Raw genomic sequence first — 21,834 nt, 5'->3', positions numbered from 1 at the left:
TCTTCAAATATAAAAAAAAGTCGTTTGATCTGATACTCAAATTTGGATAAGCACAAGTTTTCACGAATAAGACAAGACGCTGGTAAATTTTGTAAAAAGAATTCAAGAAAAACAGCCGGTGCTCTACTATTTTATGAAGCCAAATTAATATCTTGCCCTTCTACTTTATTAAAGGGCAAAATTATTCTACAATAAAGAATACAAATTCAACTTCTAGTCACAAAGCTATGAAATTCACGTGCTTTCATTTTTTTGAAATTTAATATGGAAGCTTCAAGTAAAGACTCCTATTGTAGTGTTCTTCTTGACAAGATTCCAGTTACAGTGCTACAACTGTAGTTCTCAATGTGTGATTTGCCTTTTCTTCTGGGAAAAGAATAAAAATAAGTATCAAGCAATTACTTTACAGAAGGACGGTTCTTGAGATTATTTCTTAACCCACTCACTGAATAGCTGCTTCAATTGGTTCATTGCAGAATCGTAAAAAAGTTGAATAAATACTTGACACTGTAGTTTGCATCTTCAAGAGCTCTACAAAGAGCTTTTGTTGATACTGCGTTTTAGTTTTCATATCCATTGTCTTTAATTGATTTTTTTTAATGTACATGAGGGAAATTCGTGTCAGTTGTGTTATTCAAAGACTTCCAAGTGAATCAAACAGACGGATAGAAATTAAGTGATATTGAACAAAAAACATTAAGTGGATTAATAAATTTCACAATTTACAAATTGTTCTTCATATAGGAACTCTTCCAAAGATTTCAAGAACGAGGACTTCTCAACGGAAGGTAAGTATATTTCTTACTAATAAATTAATCAACTATTTTAACCTTAAATAAAGCATTGAAACTTTCATTCGGTTATTTTCTGTAGCGGAACTTGCCTATTTCGAAAATAAAGAAACCATAAATGCCAATTTGATTTAAGAAAACCTTAGCCTAAAAATGAGAACACCAATAGAAAACAATTTTTAACTTCAAAATGGCAATAGACATTTATCTTTACAATTAAGTTTTCTAAATTATACTAAGAAATAGTAAGAAAGGTAATTAATAATTTAAAAAATAATTTCAATAAATAAATAATTTTAATAAATGAACTTTATGAAGTTCTTTAAATACAAAAATTGTACAATAACACTTTTATGTTCACACGACAGTGAATTTATTTAATGAAAACAATTCGGGAATAAAAGCAATTTCTGACGGTTTTGAATTTTGAGTTCAAATGAATCAAAATAAATTTGAAATGCAGAATTGTATTTTATCATTATTTTAATAGAAATATCAAGGGATCGAGGTGGGGAGATGCTAGTTAAAATCATCGGATTAGCAAAGCTCTCTACATATGGGAGATAAGAAACTTAATACAGTGGCTATAAAGGACAGTAATTATATTGTTGCAAAACTCTTAAGCAATAATTATTCAGACAAAATATTAGCCATCAGTAAATGGTTATTTTAATTAATTGCTTTAAATGGCAATAAAATAAAATCCTGCAATTCATTCGAGAATTTAAAACATTTTGTGGAATGTAATTTATGAAAAGCTATAATCTTGACGTCTTTCTTTAAATATTTAATTTTTTATGCAATATTGATTATTGTATAACATTGAAGTAATTTGTGTCTCTCACACCAGATGGCGCAATTTTGTTCATTACAATTTTCTTGCTTTTACGGACACATATGTTAATGTTTTTTTCCTCTGCCATTTAAAAGCTGGTAGTATGAAGTTCTTTCTCGTGTATGATAACTTCCTTTGAATCAGGGGTCGGATCATTTAGAAAAAGTTCAGCCTATGTATATCCATTGCTCTCCCACTTTTGCTTAGTGCAGCTGTAAATTTTTAAAATTTATACCTGGATGTTTGGTAGTCAAAAGTCTGTTTCTTATATCAATAAAATATAAATTAAATGCTTAAATGTTTTAAATAACAATATTGAATTTCCTAATAAATTATCTATTCATATTTTCGCTTATTTTAACAAATTTTACCTCGCTTTCTTATTTGTCTAGTACAAATTTTGCAATCGATTTTAAACTAACTTCTTGAAGAAGTATGGACTTGACACTTTAAAAATCACTAAGAATTGAATGAGAATGCAATATGGGGAATTTTTAAAATTCACAATCACAAATTTTCAAAACAATCTGTATGAGAGTATGAAAAATAATTTTATACTTTTTAGTAAGTTTTAAAAACATCGGGTATTAATTTTTTTAAATTTAAATTTTCATTCTTGTAACATATTTAAATTTAATTTATTTCATTTCATTCTTGTAACATATAATTGGTTAAGAAATAGTGGATGAGATACAACTTTTGAGAGTCTATACGAAAAATTGACATTTCGGTTTTTCATTATTTATAGCAAGCTTAATCGTATTCAGTTGATAAGCTTTGCTTACAGATGCAATATCTTGCTAAATTGCAGTTTACCAGGAAAAGAAAATAGTCATCAAATGGCTGCCATAAACCTCTTCCTAATTTTATTGATACTTGTATATTTTTGTTGATTTTTTTAATCATTTAAATGAATTTTTATTAAAATATGGAATATCTTATTTTATTATCTATAAAGCTAGCTCATCAGAAAATTGGTGGTTTATGATTATGACAATATTTGGAGTTTTTCCCTTATATAATAATAAATAGCATAAATAATTTCGTTTATAGCATAAATAATTTCGTTTTCTTGGGGAGTATCATAGCTACCTCTTAAAAGGATGCTATTATAGTCGATGTCTAATCATTGGCGGATTTCCGCCAAATCAATGCTTAAAAACCACTAGTTGAGCGAGCCCACCAGTAGGCCCATTAAAAATGTTATTAGTCTAATTGTCAAATAAATAAATGTGCAAAAAATTCGAATTCTATTAACATTTCAAAATATAAATGATCAGGTTTCAATTTATTGCATTTATTTTTACCATATTTATAAGCATCAGTCGCCTATTTTAAAAATATTGTGCACAAATAATAAGGGTGCAATCATGAGTCTTAATTAATAAATAAAAACATATACTTTTATAAAGTTACCAAAATAAAACAGAATTAAAAATGTAAACAGAAATAAATATGCCGCTAACAACAGAAATAAATATGCCACTTTGGTAATATAAGCTAGTATTTATATTTATTAATGTTGCAGCTATGGTTTGCTATTTATGTTTTTATGTTAAAAAGAAATTATTCTGGAATTATGTGAAAGGTAGAGTTTTATTTTTTGTTATACAAATTAGATTATTGCAGTTATGAAATTTCTGAAATTTTGATGCTAATCAGCGATCATTTACTGACCAAACGAAGCACCCGTAACGAATTAAACCAAAATGGAAAGAAGAAAAATGTTTTAACTATTGCAGTAACATTCCAACCATCCAAATTAATTGGGAGCATATCCTATCCGGATAATTGAATTTCCGGATGGCTGGATAATTGATGGGCAAAGTGTTATTTCTTAGAAGGGGGGAAAAGGAAAATTTGCTTTTAACATATTAATTTCGTGATTAGAAAAATATTGTTCATATTTTGTAAACTTATACAAGAAAAACCAAGAGTTTTTTCAAGATTCTATTGTCAGTATTTTTCGAAACACTCTTTAAAACTTACTGTAATTATTAACTATTGAAGATTTATAATATATTTTTAAAAATTATTTAACAGCGATAATTCAACAATATTAATAGTCACAATGTATATCGTCACAGTTTACACCATAATAAATTATGTTGTTACATTACATGAAGTTATTGTTACATACAATATGTCACACAATAAAAACAAGTGTACAACAATCTTTTTTTTTTTTTATTATTTTATAGATTCTATGGAACAACAATAAGTCTATATTCATAAGGCACTTGATTTCATTATTCTGATGAATGTTCATTATAATGATAGTTATGAAATGTAGTTTTTACATTATATAATTTTTGAAATTAACTGTATAGTCTTAAGCCCAATTCATTCAGTTGCAAAATTGTAGCCAATCTGAATTATAAGATTAGTTCCGAAAACTTTATGGAGTATCAATTATCATATTCTTCGTCCAAAGGTGCCTGTTAAGGAGTCCTTTTCCTTCATTTGTTTGTCTGAGTTCTAGTTATTTTTCTTTCAGTGCTTGGTAATTTTATCATTATAATTTGTAATTTTAGTTATAACAGTAGCTTAATTTTTAGTAGTAGTTAAATTAGAAAATAATATTGACTAGAATTACAACTTCCCAATACTAAGTTTTCATTTTACTACAGAATTTCTAGAATATAATGAAATTAACTTCCGATTAACCAGCCGCCTATAGCAATGAACAGCCAGTTACCACTTCTTTCTTACACAAATGTATCCCTATCCGTCTTTCTTTTAGTTTTTAATGTCATCTTTAAAAAGAAAACATTTACTATAAAATTAAAATTCACTCGATAAAAGTTGTTACATTATAACAACTAGCCCTAACGGAATTGTAACAAGTTGTCCCTCGTGGCGCTGTTTTATAATTTGATACTTGTGATTGTATAATACAGTGGTATACGGAATTTTAAATACGATATCAAGTGCTAGAAATCCAGTCTTTCTTGTAGTACTGATTTTATATAGAAATTTCCTAAGATTCCGAAGCAAGTAAAAAATTAAAATTTAAAAGAAGAACTGCAAATAACTTTATAATTAATGTTATCGAAAGCGATTTTGTTGTTACTAATTGCAGGCAATTCAAAAGTTGTTGAAGAAGCCACAGGAATAAGAGTTATATAGAAAAAGAAAAATCGACGATTAATTAAAAATTCGAATAACTTGCTATAATAACTAATAATGAAAAACTAATTTGAATAATATGCAACAGTTAGCTTGCTCTTCCCTATTGTATTTAAGTATCATTACTTGAACATATCAAAGTCAATTGTTTCGTTGCATTTATACACTTCTACTCGCAATTTTTTCCAAACACCCTCCCCTCAAAGCGACCCTGATAACGTGTTCGGATAATCGAAATTACACCGCATTAAAATATCGCTGCTTGAACGTATTAAAAGCAGTTTATATATATATTTTTTTTATTTTATTTTTACACGAAAAGAATTTGTTAACGGAAAGACTGTACTTAAAATATAATTTTGCTTGAAATTATAAAACTCAATAAATATTTCAAGAATCTCAAAGGGACTTCTTTCGTGACAATTATCAAATAAAAGATTAAAATTACTTTGATTATTTCCATTTTTTTATTTTAGAAAGCTGGTAACCAAATGAATTATCTTAATTCATATTATTTCGTAATTTTTTATAACTTATAATAAAACATGATTTCATGAAAATGGCACATCCTATTGTAGTGAATAATTACTACACCATTTTAAAGGAATAGAATTTTAGGTATATAAAGAAATCAATTACTAATTGTTTTTCTCTAAAGAATTATTGCAATGACGATTAATATTTTGATAAGATTAGAAATCGTGTTATAGAAATTCAAGTAAAAATTTAATCCCATTTTTTCATCATCAATAAAGAAATTTGCAAAAGACAATTTTATTCAAATGAGTTTCATATACAACTTAATATAGCGTTTACGGCGTTGAACCATTTTGGCCAGGATTTAATTGTTTTCTAATGTTGAATGTTTTTTACTGATGTCATCTTTCACTAGCTGATTATTGATTCTATTTAAAACATATTTTGTGAACTAATTTTTTGCTTTTTATTCAATAACTAGATTTAAAAATTCTTAAAAGTTATTACAAAACTGACTAGTTATGAAATTCAAGAACGAAGATTTTATTTAATATTCATTTGAAATATTTCCTTAAATTTCTGATTGTTTGGCTAAAAGGATAATATATGTATGTATAAGTAATTATTTTTTAATTATTACAAGATCATTCATTTGAATAATTGCAGTGGCAATAAAATGCTATTTTTTGTGAGTCAATATTTAAACATCACAACTTTTTTCTCTTTTGCATTTTTCATTGATATTTTATAGTATTGTTCATCAAAGACCACTTCCGACATCTACCTTTATTTATTTCGTTTACTCTGCATTACATTACAAAAGCAAACCAATGTTGAATGAACTCATGTTCTGCAACTTGTTAGAATGTTTGTTGTATTAACTTCAAGATATTTATAGAATCTTCTAACATTTGGAATTTTTCTTTCCTCAACTTTTGAAAGCTTTTCCGAACTAAAAGAATGTTGTTTAAAATACTATTGATATTTTCCATAAAGAATATGTTTTTATATTTCAACAACACTTTTTTTAACGTCAGCATTTTATTTCATCTTCTATGACAGACGAAATTAGGATTCTATGAAAAAACGTTTCTTAAAATTCATTAAAAGTCAACTTTTACATATTTTTAAATATATTTTGTTTCATAATAAACTCGCTAGATGGCACCACCAACAAATATATATTTCTGTTTAGTTGTTAATTTTGTCTTGGGAATAAAATTCTAATTTTCACTTATGAGGCTGAAATAAATAAAGCCTGAATAAATTTCCAAATTAGTTTTCACTTAAGATTATTAATCTTTGCAGCCATATATTAATGCTTTATTTTTTTTCAGTTCCGTTATTTTCATACGCATTTATCATCTTAAAACAAATTTTTGATTCAGTTACAAAGTGCGATATTAGAAATGAAATTAAACCAATGTCCCAAATAGAAGTTATACTTTTGAATCATAGAATTATTTCCAACTTTTTTATTTCGAGTAACGAGAAATCAGATAGGTTTTCAAAAATTTTAGAACCATTTTTAATAAATTGCTGCCCCATCAGAATCGTAACTGGGTATTTCAACACTTACGGCAAAATAATTTTATTCATAATAACCGAGACGAGTAGAGAATAAAAAATGTCTGTTTTCTGAATTGAATTTTGTAAATTTGGTTCGAATTTTGCGATTATGATTCGAATTTTGTGTCTTTTCATAATTTTATTTAGCAAATCAACTACAATCGCCATCCCTGATTATATAGCGATAACTTTTAAAGATTACATTTTAAAAAAAGTATTAAAATATATATTATATATTCATTTAATACAAAAAATAGTTATATACTTAATGTTCAAATTAGCATAATAAAACATACACATCTGTATTTAAACTTAAGATAATTATTTAATTCATTGAAATATATAATTTTAATTTATAGCATAAGAAAAATTAATTAGATTAAAATAATGCCGGATATTTAGATAATATAAAATAAAAATTACTATAACAAAAATATATGTAAATACTTTGCGTCTTATTTCATACTTTTGCAATTATTTATTTCATTACTATAAATAAGTTTGTAATGTCTACATATCTTTCGGTATTTATTTATAGGAAATTCATTAATAATTTTGGTTTTATTTATATTTTCTAAAATGGCATATTCTAAGGATAAAATACTTAAATGATATAACTTGGATTGTCGTAATGCCAATCCCAAATAGTTCTTAATCTTATTTAATGGCGGAATTCCTATCAGTGCAAGCTTTAATTACATACTTTGACCCCAAATCAATATTAAATCAGTATAGTAAATTTTTAGGATAAGTGCATTCTCGGGTTAAAGAGAAATTACTAAAAAATATAAAAGTCAAAGATTTGTTTTAGTTTCATAAGATAAGAATTTGGAAAATATGAAGTAAAGCAACATTTAAAGGACATTTGAATCACTAGCCGAAAGCATCGTAACATAATAATGTTTCAGTCTGATTTGCTACTCTTTATTTAAAAAAAATTACTCATTTATTACATTGCACTGATAACGAGCGTATAAAAAACATTTAATGTCCTTCAATGCGCTTGTTTATAAATATTCAGTAAATAAAACAATGTAAAGTGTTGTAAAATATCTTTAAAAAATTTGTTTATTCATTAAAATTACTACAAACTAATTTTTTTTAAAATTTTCAAGGGGTATAAAAATAGATTTGCACCATAATATGCTCTAAAGTTACCAAGGATAAACGTCAACAGTAAAATTAATCTTTGGATTAAAAAAAAAAAACATTATTTTTCTTTAAGAACATTCTAAATAAGTGCTTATTGTCCAAGAAATGATTATGGTACAAATTTGCTAACTCTACGTCTAATTATCTCTGCCTATAGTGGACAGCTTTTAGCGTGTATGTATATCTAGCTCCTAAAAATTATATTAAAAATGGTTGGTTGAAGAGGATTGGTCACAAAAACAACAGAATAAGTCACTGCGCACATTTCCGAATTATGTTCAGACAAGTCATTAGAAGCAAAATGTCATATAAGTAATTAGTTGATTGTGATAGTTGTGAGATAAGTGATAGGAGATAAGCGTGCATAATCAATAATTGTGCACGCATATCTTCGATTTTCCTCTGGTCTTTGGGGAAAATACTGTGTAAAAGTGTCTTGAATGATCTTTCCGATATTTCAGAGTCGCAACAAGTATCTGTGCAGTACCTATCTGCTATCAATCCATTAACAATAGCCACTAACGACTTGTCCAACTTAATTCAGATGTGTGTACCGGAGCTGAAAGTTACACTTTGTTCAGTATGAAAAGTAAAGTTTTCTTTGCATGAAGAAAAAAAGATAAACATAGAAATATGGTCATCATCCATCATTAGTCGTCATCAGCTTAATATATTTGACCAAATAACAGATGTCGACGCAAACATTATTCTAAAAAAAAAATGTTTTTTGAACATCTTTTTTTAATTTTGAAATGGGACAGTATTTTTACAGGAAGTGCCAACGCCTTTATCCACCTGCGAACTAATGTCGTCCAGGGTGGTCAACTCTAGAGTCCAACGCCTTCGCTGAGCTTCTCAGAAACGCAGATCAATCATACTTTTTTTCTTTTTTATGGCCATTAAATGTACCCTGTCATACGAAAGAAAGTTGAAGCTGACGATGACAGTTCAGCTGACAAAAAATATTGCTCTGATAACGGACATCTCGCAGGGGCCGGGGGAGATAATATTTCTGAAATTAATTAGCTCCACTTGCAGCTTTTCTGACTGCAAACTTTTTATAAACTTTTAATCATGGGCCACGCTTTTGAGACGATCGCAGAATATGGTTCAAGGAATATGAAATCTAATCGATAAAAACGAGTAATTGGAATAAAAGGAATCATAGCTGTTCAAATCAATCATAATAACGAATCTGATAAAGGTTTGACAGCAGGATGACGTTTTAAAGAACCCCTAATTTAAAAACTAAGCAACATTAATGTAGTACTAATGCTAGAGATCATTCTAATTATTGTGAAGCGAACTCTTTTAATGACCTTAAGTTATGAACTTAAGTTTTTATATTTCTTTAAGTAGAAGATCTCTGCCTTCCAGAGAATATAGTGCATCATTTCGAACATGGCATAATCGATTTGCTTCTCGTTTAAAATTTCTAAATGAAACATTATAGCAATTTATTTAATTTCTCATATACGAAATATATAAAGATAAGGTATGACACAGTACACTCCCGATTATCCGCGGAATTGGGTGGCGCGGCCGCCGCGGATAACAAAAATCGCGGATAATCCGAAATAAGCTAAAAACGGGTATAGCAAAAGAGAAAACAGTCATTCCAACTTTGAAAAATCGTTTTATGTACAGTAAAACGTAAAATAAACAGCAGGAAATGTTTAACTAATGCTTAATATTTTAGCATATCACTCAAAACTAACCTAAAATGCATTTTGTTAATGAAAACAGAAAAGTGCTTTGAACTTACGAGAGGTGTCAAGGATACACAGAAAAATCAATACATATGTACTGTTTTAATACTGTAATGTATTATGTAATTACAAAAGCATAACTGTAAAACTACACCTTTTTGAAGAATCAGTCATTTGTGTTTGCTTCTTGCTTTGGAAACATTTTCTCTTTGCTTGGAAGCAAAAAAAAAAAAAAAAACTTAGTGCGGCAGGCGCGGATAACCCGTCCGCAGATAATCGGGAGTCTACTGTATCACCAAAAGTTGATCCTGTTTTATGAATATCTATGTTTTTATATCGCTCTAAAATTGAACCAGTGGAAGTGATCTTCCCAAAACTTTCTCTCATACTCTTTAATAAAGGTGTTATCTTAGATAACGCCTTGCGTGGCGTACAATAGTTACGAAATATTAACCTTTGGCTTGAATTTAGCAGTTTTACTGAGTCTATCATGTCATCCTTGGCGAGGTTTTTTGCCGTTAATAGTAAACAAAATTCGAATTTTTGTTTTGGACACTCTTTTCCCATCCGATTGAAACCAAAATTTGGCACAAAACTGTACTTGTAATCACCAAATTTGCTATATTGCATTTTTGAGTTATCGTTCTTGCACGTTTCTGAAAGTATAGACCTACAGATAGTCAACCCATTGTTGGATTTAACTTAAAATTTGACAGATGTCTACACTATAGATGGTGAATCTGTGTGCTGAATTTTATCTATCTAGCTTTCTTTGTTTTGTAGCTATAGCATTAACTTATATTCAAACAGTCGGAGAGAAAGACTTCCCCTCAACGGATTTTGATCGGAATTCGATAGAAATCAACAAAGTTGGTGTAAAGACTCTATACCAAATTTTTACCATCGAGATCAAAGCGCTTTTGAGCTAGCTTTTTCACAGACAGGTGGACATTTCCGAAAAAAAGGTTTTTCGAACTTGGAGAAGACTCAAACGTGGGAATTCTTCAAAATTTCGAATTCGATTTTTTTTTTTTTTTTTTTTGTAAATTTTTTTTATAACGATGACAATATTTTCCCTATACTTCATATGCGAGAAAGTAAAAATGAACACAAATTTAAATTCACTAAGACGAAAAAGTTAACTTAAAACAAATAATAGCCATGTTATTTAAATTTAAAATGTGCAAAAATGTAAAAGTAAATTTGATGCCTCCAATGTATGCTGCCTAGGGCCGTAAACCGCCTAAATCCGCCACTGGGTATCGGAATAAAATCAGTTTCTGATCAATAAATCGATGCGTCGAGTTGAATTCTTCAAAATATTTTTTTCCGAAGAAAAAAAAGTTTAGAAATAATAATTTTTAAAACAAATTATAAATAATCTAGTTAAAAAAATTAATGTGTTAATATTTCATTTATAATAATAGCCCTATAACTTTTTCTGAAATAAGTTAAAATGCATAAAAATTATTGCTCCAGATTAATTATTTTTTGTTCAATGATGACCGGCGAAATTTATGATTAATTTCTGTTTATTACTCATGATTTTTTTAAAGAAATATTTGAACTTGATATTATATTTGAAGTAATATTTGAAAGTAATATTAATATTTAAAATTAATAATAATGAACATTCCCATTTTTTTGTAGTAAAAATATTTGAAATTTAAAACAGAAATTTTGATTCTTGCCTTAATAATAACTCTATTTAGATATACTGTTTTACTGGTTCTATATTTCTAGAAATTATATCCATTCCTTCTACTGAATATAAATCCATTGCTAGATTCTCACGAATGTCTTCAAGTCACGGTCCAGGTGTTGGAAATTGTTTGAAACAGAATAAATGAAGAAGTCACATTCGTCACGTGAAAAAGGTGTTAAGTTGACTTTCCCCAAACATCACACCTATGGGAAATATTTCACTTTGAAACGAGGTATTTTCCCTCCGTAAGCACGTTTCATAAAAGTTAGGTGACAAATGTGCAGTAATAGTTGGCGTTTTTCAAAAATAGCAGCTATTTTCTCACACCGATGGGTCCAGATAACAGCGTTTACTTGGCACTCTCTTTTCCAAATATAACTTAGGTGCTATCTGCATTTGCGGGACTGTAGAGTTTGAATTGGGAGATCCCAGGTGCCTTAGTCATGAATCTAAATCCGTCTGGATGCAGAGGATTACACTAATTCCGAGCTCCCCCTGGCGGCGTATTTGAAAAAGTACCAAATTAGATTTACTAGAAGTTGAGACCAGGACACCATTTGGAGGAATGAAAAGCTGCTTCGAGTTTATTTTGACAACGAACAATGCGTGAAATAGGATTACAGGTAATTGTTGTCGGAAAGATGGAAATGGTTATTGCTATGTTCTAAAAAGATGTTTGTTCGCGAATTATGAAATGGTTCTTTGTCAAACTATAATCCGATGAATAAAACTTTCCCGGAACGCTCTGAGGGTTTCTTTTATTCCTGTTTCATTAATCACTAGATCTTTAACTTGCATGTTCTTAGACAAAGAAAAATAACCCCTCTTTACCTTAAAACCTTCTCAGTTTTTTGGCATGATATCCAAGCATGATCGGTCGGATATTTATCTCGACTTAAAACAAAGAATAATATATTATACATTATACTAGCTGCCTTTGTCGACTAACTTACTGACATAAATTATTGACTTTTTTGGATGTTGAACTATTAATATAGAATGCTATTTAAAAAAAACTTCGCCATTTTGTATGATTGAAAAATTTGTTTTTAATTGTATCATTCTACTACAAACCACTGGATGTGCAAATAAAGTGTACATACTACTAAATAAAAGAGCAAGTGAAATTCCAGTTATTCAGTTAATGTCAAAAGAAAGCAATTATTTTATCTTAATTTTTTAATTTTTTTTTATTTTGACATTAGCACACGATTGAATATTCTGATGGATTAATTTGAATTTCATCATTATCCGAAAAAGTTAATCATTATTACATTGTGCACTAAATTAAATCTTAAAAATGACAGAAAATAAAGAGAAAATGATGCGTTAATAAAATTGACATCAGTACAAAGGTAATTTTTTGAATTTCAAGCTAAGGCAAAAATCATTTTTCTGAGACGATAGTTATGGCAAATATTAATGAATTTTCAAAGGCAAGTCATAGAGACAACTTATCTGTTTTATAACTTAACTCAGTGGCACAACAGTCCATGTAGGTCAAGGCCTACAGTGCCCATATCTGCTTTCTTGACCGAGGGCCCTGGGGTGCAGGCATATGTTCCAGTCAAGGTGGTCAGCCTAACGTGGAACCCCCAGTGTTTAGTTCCCAAGCATGCTTGGTCCTCAATTTATCGACCCACTCAAGGGATGAAAGGCTGAGTCGGCCTTACCGAGGCCCGAATCTTGGATCTGCGCGTTGGGAGCGCAAAGGGCACTACCACTACGTCACCGGGCTTCTATCTGTTTTATTCTACTGTTAAATCTATTTCCGTACTTGATTTAAATTTCTATTAGATATCTATTTATCTGTCTTGATTTTCTTTACATCTTTCTTCTGATTGAATTGAAATTTTGGTAACACAGCGATTCCTTTTCTGAGCATTTCTAATAATATTTTGTAACTCCATTAATTAACTAAGTGAAGCTTTTAATTAAGCGCGGTTGTAAAAATGTGAAATGTAATGTTCATAGAACGGCTTTTTTTACATTTTACTGTTGCCATTCGACAGTAACTAATGAATTCTGGACCATGCATGTTGGCGTTTCATGCATAAAACTCTTGCACTTTATTTATTTTTGTGAGACATCATAATCAATGTTATTTTTTAATCTATTTTATTTTATTTTACTTGTTCCGTGTTTGGTAATATGGAATTTTGAAATCGATTTTTCTATTCACTTTCTGATGTAGAGAGGAATTCTGGAATTTTGTTCTGCTAAATGCTTCTGATGACGATAAAGCAAATATTTTCCGATGTTAATTATTATTAATTGCTTTAATTAAGATGGTATTAAATTTTGCAGAAATATACTTTGAAGATTAAAAATGAGAGCTTCAGAAATATTTTTTTTATCAATTAAAAATTCTCAAAAATATTTCAATATTATTCTTACGCTATTTTAATCTTTAAATATTATGCCATATCTAAATTTCATCCGTCTAGCTCAAAGCATTTTTCAGTTATCGAGTTCATAGAGTGACAGGCATATAGTATATTTCTCGGACTCGGAAATGTCCAAAGCATAAAGATTCTTCAGAACCTCGAGCTCAAATTCTTTGACTATTGCAATACCTTTTTTCTATATTTTCAGTACGAGAAAGCCGGCGTCCTGGCCTAGGGGTAGCGCGTCTTCCCTGTTATCTAGGCGCTCCGGGTTCGAGTCCTGGTTCTCTCTTCCTTGTGTTAACTCTTCCACACTCTTCCTAGTGTTCTCTGTGAGGTGCGTGAATGAGCCCCCCTGTAAAAAGGGGTTGTGCAAGCGAGTGTGTGTGTGTGTCTTCATTTGAGCTAGAAGTCAGACTTCTACCCTCTGGTGCTCAGGGGTCTTTACCCTCGGAAGCAACTCTCAACCCTTGCTTCTGATATGACATTGGGTTTGAAATATGAAGCAAATCATAAAAATTAATTTGTCTAATTATTTGGGAATATTAATCTACAAAGGAATTGATGTAGAATGTAACTTGAATGAGATAAAAGATAGAATATCTGTGTTTCTTAATCTTAAAGTTTTATGACTCCAAAATTGAGAACTTGGTATTTTGTAATATGTTGTTTTCATTAAAGGAATGAAAATTGGTTTTTGTTTTGAATGATCTGATGGAAAATTTAGAGATAAATCGGAAAATGTTTTTTTGATCAGCCAAACAAGCCTGGAAACATTTTACGAATTCAATCTGAAACTTTAGATAATTGTACGCCCACACAATTGCTAAATGCCCATCTGTACAATTATCGAAAAGTTAATTAAGCAAAGAAAATTATCTATCACATAACCTATTTGTAATAATAACAGTAATTATGAGAAAATGTTGGTACAGAAATCAATTATAAAACAGGAAATCCAATGACGAAATTTTTTTGTGAAAAACCGATTTAATAAAAAGGTGAAAAATTCAATTTTAAGGAATTCATACGTATTAATTTTTCTTTAAAAGTAAAATGATAACGGTGTAGTGCGCGAATGTTTGAACACACACCAAATAGCAACTTCAAATGTTATTAATTTTTTTAATTCTTTTCTTACTTTGCAAAGAAAGTCATAACAGAAAATACAATATCGATTAATCAGACATAGCTGAAATAAAAAGAAATGGGTCAAGTATTCTTCATTCATTGATAAATACGCAAATTCATAAGATAATTCTGACTGTATGAAATTTCGGATCAGAGCACTCATTCTTGAATCAGACTGTTCTATAAACCAGATACAGACGGCTGTTCTAAAGCAGTTCCTGATCTTGTTTTTAAAATATTGCATTTTGTTATTAAAACATGATATTTTATAAATCTATTGGCTACATATTACAGAACGGTTGCAATTCGACAGTACAGAGAATCTTATTCCATGTATTGTGACATCAAGTTAAGAAGCACTGCATATAATCCAACTATATTTAATATAAAACTCCGAAAAAAATTATTTTCATGGAAATTATTTAGATGGATGTTTTCGAAAAATACTCTCTTATTATAAATCCGATTTGTATTAATGTTTCCGCCAATTTTATTTTATTCGTATTTTTTTTCAGCTTCTTGACATTCATAATTAAACTCTGCTTTTTTTTAAATTTAATTTATATTTTGAAAATTAGATTTCCAGCTAGTGAAACCAATATTTCTTCACTTTTCAGTTCTAATAATTTCTTTTTACTGGATAAATTATATCTATGTTGTTTTCATGTTCACAACGCGAGCTTTGGTTTAGTCGAAAAGCTTATTATTATTATTATTATTATTATTATTCTAAAGTTGTGTATGGATAGTTTTTGTGCGATAATTTGCTTCGAAGTTATGGGAAAATGCTGTCTTTTGACTAATTTTTAATTAAAATCTAATTAAATCTTTGATAAATCTTTTCTTAGTGAGCACCTGTACACAGGAAGTGATTATACCTGATTAAAATTGAGTGACTAAAATTGATTTGAGTGATTAAGAGAAGTGATTAAAATTTTATTTTTATATCGCATTTTCTTACATTTCCAATTTGAAACTTTGATGCTCTTTGTTTACCTTATCACTCTGAGGATTCAATAATCAATTAAAACAGGAAAAAGCAATGAAAACATGGAATAAGACATGAATCACAGCAAGTGAAACGGAGGTCCGGACGATTCGTCGAGAAACACGTGAAAGTCCACTGCACATACAACTAATTGTTTGATTTAAAGAAAAAAGCAACCCTTTTCTTCCTTTTAAGGGCGTTAGAGCTTCAAATAGAGTAGACCTGACTTGAAGCGCTGATTTTAAATTTTGGTTTCGATTTTTGTTGCTACGACAGAAACATAGCTACTTTATTGAATTTTTTTTTTTTTTAATTTTTTTTTTAAGAATCACTCTTAAAAAATAAACGTTTGTGGATAATTTTCTAAAATTATATTAAAAATAAAATTTTCACGAAGAATAAAATATTCAACGTTTATCCTTACACGAAAGGATGACGTTGCAGACTATTTATTGCATATCTTGATATTCATTTTTGGATGAGGATTATCCAGCTGATTTAGGCAAAGATGGAAGTGCGTGCAGGGGAAGGAGGGGGCTTGAAATTTCTATTTATTGAATTATCACTTCAACGCAATTTTCTATTGACAAAACTATGAAAAAATTTATATCAGATACTGCTTATTAAATATGTTTGAAATATAGTAGACTTTATACGTGGGATTTAAATAAAAGATTTTATGCTTCTTAAGCATAAGGTAGCATTAAAAAATGCAATCTTTTTATAAATATTTTTTTGCAGCAATTCTAATTTGTGAGTTGAAGAACCGTCAGAGAAATCCGGCGAATCAATTAGTCACCAAAGCCGGCTAGCATTGTTATCATCAGAATTGAAAAATGAAACAAATGTGTAAATTTTGTAAGGATTTTTATTTCTGCTTAAAAAGTAGGTATATGAAACAATTATTTTCCTTAAAAAGATGGCGAGTTTTGCTTCAGGCAAATTATTAACGTAATTCTTTCAAAATTGTATGATTAAGTGCTCAAAGCTTTTTATTGTTTATGCATTTTATTGCATTAAGTGTCCCTTTCTTTCCTCGTTTTTGTCAATCTCCACCGCAAAATCAGGCAGCTGCTTTGCACTATTTTAAAGCCTTGTAAGTTACAGACGCTTTATTTACTTCTTCATTATCTCTGTTTTTGTTATCGGTTGATGTTATTCAGTTCTTCCTTTTAATTTTTCAATCATCAATTTTAATTTTTTTGAATTTTCCTTCTTCCATATTTGAAAATTCCTTACTAGAAATTGCTTTTGTAAATTATACGATTACTTTGACTTCATTTTAAGTAAATGTAAATTCTTTAAAATTGTTCATGTGATATTGTTTCTGTAAATGAGGCCGTTAGTGTGCAGTACATCAAGCACGAATAAAAGTCAATTGTTGGATCTGTATCATAACTTTGGCACCCAGGGCAACAGATGTTCATAACCCCCCCCCCCCCCAACCTCTTACTATTCATTCTAAACGTAACCATTATTGACGGTTCAGTAGAAGGGTGAGGCCATTGCCACTGTGGTAATTAGAATGCTGCGTTGAACCAACCAATCAAATGGAAGTAAACGAGGAATCAAATCTGCCTTTGATTTATTGTAATCCGCAAATCGTATTTTCTCTCTTTTTAGCATATAGGAATTAATATTTCTTATATTTTGAAGAACTTTTTTGAGTTATTTTTTTTGCATACAAAAGTTTTTAAATTTGAGGACAGAAGCATAGTAACTCATAAGGAAAAAGAACATTTCATAGAAAAGAATTTATTTTTTTGTCAAAAATTTGGAAAGAGAATTCATCTTAATGTAAATATTTCTTGAGTGCTGACTAAAGTGACTAATTATATTAAAAAAATTAAAACAGTTGGCATGAAAAATTGTTTGATTTAAGGAAAAACTGATATGGAGTTCTTTAACAATATTTATGTTTTGTGATATTATTGAAAGTGTTCAGTATTTTCCTGTTTTGAGATTATTTGATTGAAACATGTCAAAATTTATTAGAACAAAGAGGAATGCAGAAATCAGAAAAGAGGCACTGCGAAAGTATTTTGAACTTATATAGTTTCAGAATGGAATTTTACAGAGAAAGAACTTTTGGTTTTTAGCACATGGTAATCATCGAAGTAAAATAAAAGTCCTTGAAACTCAGAAGTTAAAGCAAAGCTGGAGTTCGAATGATTAGCAAATAAATATTTTTAGAAGGAAGATAAATAATTTCATATACTATATACATTTAAAAAAAAAACATTTTTAATGAAATATGTGGTGGACAAGGAAATTGGATTGGTAGATAACAAACAAAAGACATTGGAAAAAAAATTAGCAAAATAATAAAATGAATGTATTGTTTCTATTACTGCAAGGGAAAGCCAAAACCATTCATACATCAAACATACATTACACAATTCAAACAATTGCGACATCGGCGTGAATCATTTCTACACCGAACTTTTTTTTGTTGTCCAGTCATGTCAGAAATATGTGTAACATCGGCAGTATTTCCTGAGACGTCCGAATAGTTAAGCGGTTTGACAACATTGTAACAAGACTCTTGCTATCAGTGTTAATCATATGTTAATGCAATAGGCACATTGACCCGGTGTATGAATAATAACGGAGCCTTCGAAATAGTATCAATAAATCCTGAAACGTTATAAGAAAGTGTTTGAAATGAAAACTTATGGAAGAACAATTATGTCTATTAGCGAATTAACAGATTTTGCGGCCTTGTGCAGTGCGCATTATACCCCTCTTTCTGTAAGCCGATCAGTTTGGTTTCACGTTTCAGCACATTTTAAATTTAGCCATCAATATAATCAGTTTTAAGTTATTATAGTTAATATTAGAAATTTTATGAAGATATCATTATTTTTATTTATTATTCATGACTGCGAGGTATCCACGTTTTACACAAAATATTATTTAAGTCCAACTTTGATATTTTATAAATACTGCAATAATTAAATAAATGTGATACAGCATATAAAAATTTGACCAATAATGCTGGACCAAATGTTATTTTATCTGAATGTTTTAAAACATATAGAATTAATATTTTTTTACAAATTTATTTATCTGGCAAATAAGTTAATAATATGTCTTAAGGTGTCACTGCACACTCATGAATTAAACGGAACGATCCTAGACGTCCGCCTAGTTGTAAATCTGCCACTGGTTAAGTCTATGATGTCACTCTCTGCTTTAGAGATAATATAATGTTTCCGCAGTGATTTCAGAGAAAAAATCAATTTCCCTCGCAAAAAAAATTATTTCCCCTACAAGTCTGAGGTATCAGCAGAAAGTAATATAATTGTCAAAAAAAAAATTATATTCTGATATTTTGATGAATTCCCAAGTTTCACATTTCTGTATTCGAAAAATACATTTTTGGAATAATGTCTGTCTACGAACACGATTAAATAGAAAAATGCGACAAGCTAGACTTATGAAATTTCTTATGTGATCTGTACATCAAATGAATGGCCTCATATCAAAATTTGAACGAAATATGTCAATGTATAGAGTTTGTTTGGATGTCCGTCCATCTACACGTGAACATTATAGCTCAAATACAAAACTAACAAAGTGGATGAAATTCGAGTTATGGTTTTACCACCTGTATTTTATAGAGGTATCAAATTTTAAACTAAATCAATTTATGGAATAACTGTCTTTCTGTATTTCTATGTATGTATATGTGAAAGAGTTAATTGAAAACTGCGTCAGGTTAAAAGGATGAATTTCTGCATGTGATCTTTACGCCAAAATAAAATTTGTATCAAATTTTAGAACCAATTGCTGAAATGAAAAAGGTACTCCTTTCGTTATACTAATAAAGTTAAGAGAAGGCGTACCTCGTACCTCACTCCAGATATTCATATCAATATACTCCATATATACATGTCCACTCCAATATCAATATACTCTATATATACTTATATTGTATATACTTATATATACTTAATATCAATATACTTAAATCTAAATTATAGCAAAGTGGAACAACTGATATATTTCAGTTAGAAAAAAAAACTCCTATAATTTTTATCTTTAGTAGCATAAATAACTTTTTAAATTTAAACCAGGGTTAAGAAATATCAAAATAACCTTTATGCACAAAAATTCGAATTAAAATAAAAAACAATATTCGCCAGTCGAAATGGCTCTCAAAGTATGAATTTCCGCCAATATGTTTCAAAATTTATTTTTTGGCAGGTTTATTTGCTTTTATTAAAATTATTTAATCATCTGTATAAACAATTCATCTATGGTTTCAAGGTAAATTTTTAGCGATTTGACGTTCTTCTACAAAACTAAAATCAAGTATATTCTTGATTTAAATTTAATAAAATGTATAATTTAAAAAGTAGGAAGAGATAACCAAAGGCAATAAAGAATTTAACAGCGCAATGTCGCACATCTTTTGACTAATGAACAGTTTTAGCTTGGCCTTCAGTTGTCAGTCATATGACTTTTGTTTTAAATTTAAGATTCTTCATAATTAATTAAAATTTTGTTTAAAATCTAGTTGTTATTCTAGCCAAACAATCAATTCATCGCATTTGTTTGTCTCGATTTTGGACTTGGGGAATATAATTACCGTAATAACAGAAATTCGTACATTCAGTAGCTCTAAAACCTCGATAACTTAAATGCTATTAAATGTATTATATAAACTGTTAGGCTTTCCACAAATATTCGCGGTACAGTTGAAAATAATATTGACTAAAGAAAGGAAATATTTTACTTATTTTTTGAGAAATTCAACTTTAATTCATTAGAACGACAATTGAATTATTGCCCTGGTTAATAAGTTCCACTTACTTTTCGTGCCATTTCAACATTTATCTTATCTTTCGTCAGTTATAATTTAAATGGTTTTTATTATTTTAAAATTTGAATCAATAGCTTAAATTTATTTTTAATTTTAAATTTCAATCATTTATTAAAAATTATTTTCATATTTTGAAATTTTAATCAATTTAAAAAGCTTGAACGTTTATATTTTTAATCGATGAATTAAAATTTTAAAGGATAATATGAAGTATCTCAATATTAAAAAAATTCTAAGAAGTCACGAAAATGATCGTTACTTTATCCAACAGATCAATGCTATTTCCAAGTTATTATTTTATAAGTAAATTAGGGAAGACGATTGAGTCTTCAAAACTGTAGAGAAAAACAAATTAAGAACTTACATGCATAAAATGGAGTTCCTATGGTTTTTGATTTTGTGCTTTATATTAGAACATAGCATACATCCTGGCCAGCTTTCACTATTATCCTTCATATATGGTGTAAGTATTTAATATTTCAAAGAAATTAACACAAACGTCAAAGGAAATAAAATTTAAATCGAACAAGAATTTAACATTAAGAGAAATTAAAATTAAAGAATAATGAATAAAAAGATTACAAAGACTTCAGGATTTTCATATAATTGGAGAGCAGAACTTTCTTTGATTGCAAAATAATAATTTTGCAGCTTTAATAATCGATAAATTTATAATTATATAGAAATTAAAAGTTATTATATTCTATGTTAGTAATGCTTTAAAAATAGAATACAGATTTTTATAGAATACAGAAAATTTAATTGTTTTTATGACCTCAAAAATTACTCAACTCTCGTTTACTAAATGTACGAATTTGACAAAAAAACTCAAGAAAAATTTTGTGTTGAATGAAATTTATTCCAAAGCCAACTAAACATGCATGAAATTGTTCTTTTTTTCTTATTCAAATTATATCAGTTCTTATGCGTTCTTGTGCTGGAACAAAGAAGTAAATTATATTTTGTCTTTCTGAAAAATAAAAAATAAAAATAAAAAAAATAGAAAAGATCGTATTTCAGTACATCGAATCTTTATTCAAGGTTAATTTTGGCACATGTGCTTCCGTTCTTAGCCGTGATTCAGAATTCATTTTATTCATGTTCTTATTGATTTGATTAGTTGTTTTTTTAAC

At 28.8% G+C, this 21,834-nt stretch overlaps 1 protein-coding gene across 2 annotated transcripts in view; it reads left to right on the top strand.

Moving 5' to 3' along the window:
• The window catches only part of LOC129971947 (dual specificity protein phosphatase 3-like), a 38,020-nt gene continuing 16,186 nt past the window's right edge, over positions 1-21,834 (top strand). Inside the window, exon 1 of one of the 2 annotated variants that reach the window (XM_056085931.1) lies at positions 1-788. The gene's annotated coding sequence lies outside the window, so the exon portion shown is untranslated. Of the gene's footprint in view, positions 789-11,905; positions 11,991-21,834 lie in introns of those variants that run through there. The other variant, XM_056085927.1, reaches the window with a different exon arrangement.

Source organism: Argiope bruennichi, chromosome 1 (assembly GCF_947563725.1).
Source record: "Argiope bruennichi chromosome 1, qqArgBrue1.1, whole genome shotgun sequence".
NCBI lineage: Eukaryota > Metazoa > Arthropoda > Arachnida > Araneae > Araneidae > Argiope > Argiope bruennichi.
This window is presented reverse-complemented; position numbering and strand designations above follow the sequence as displayed.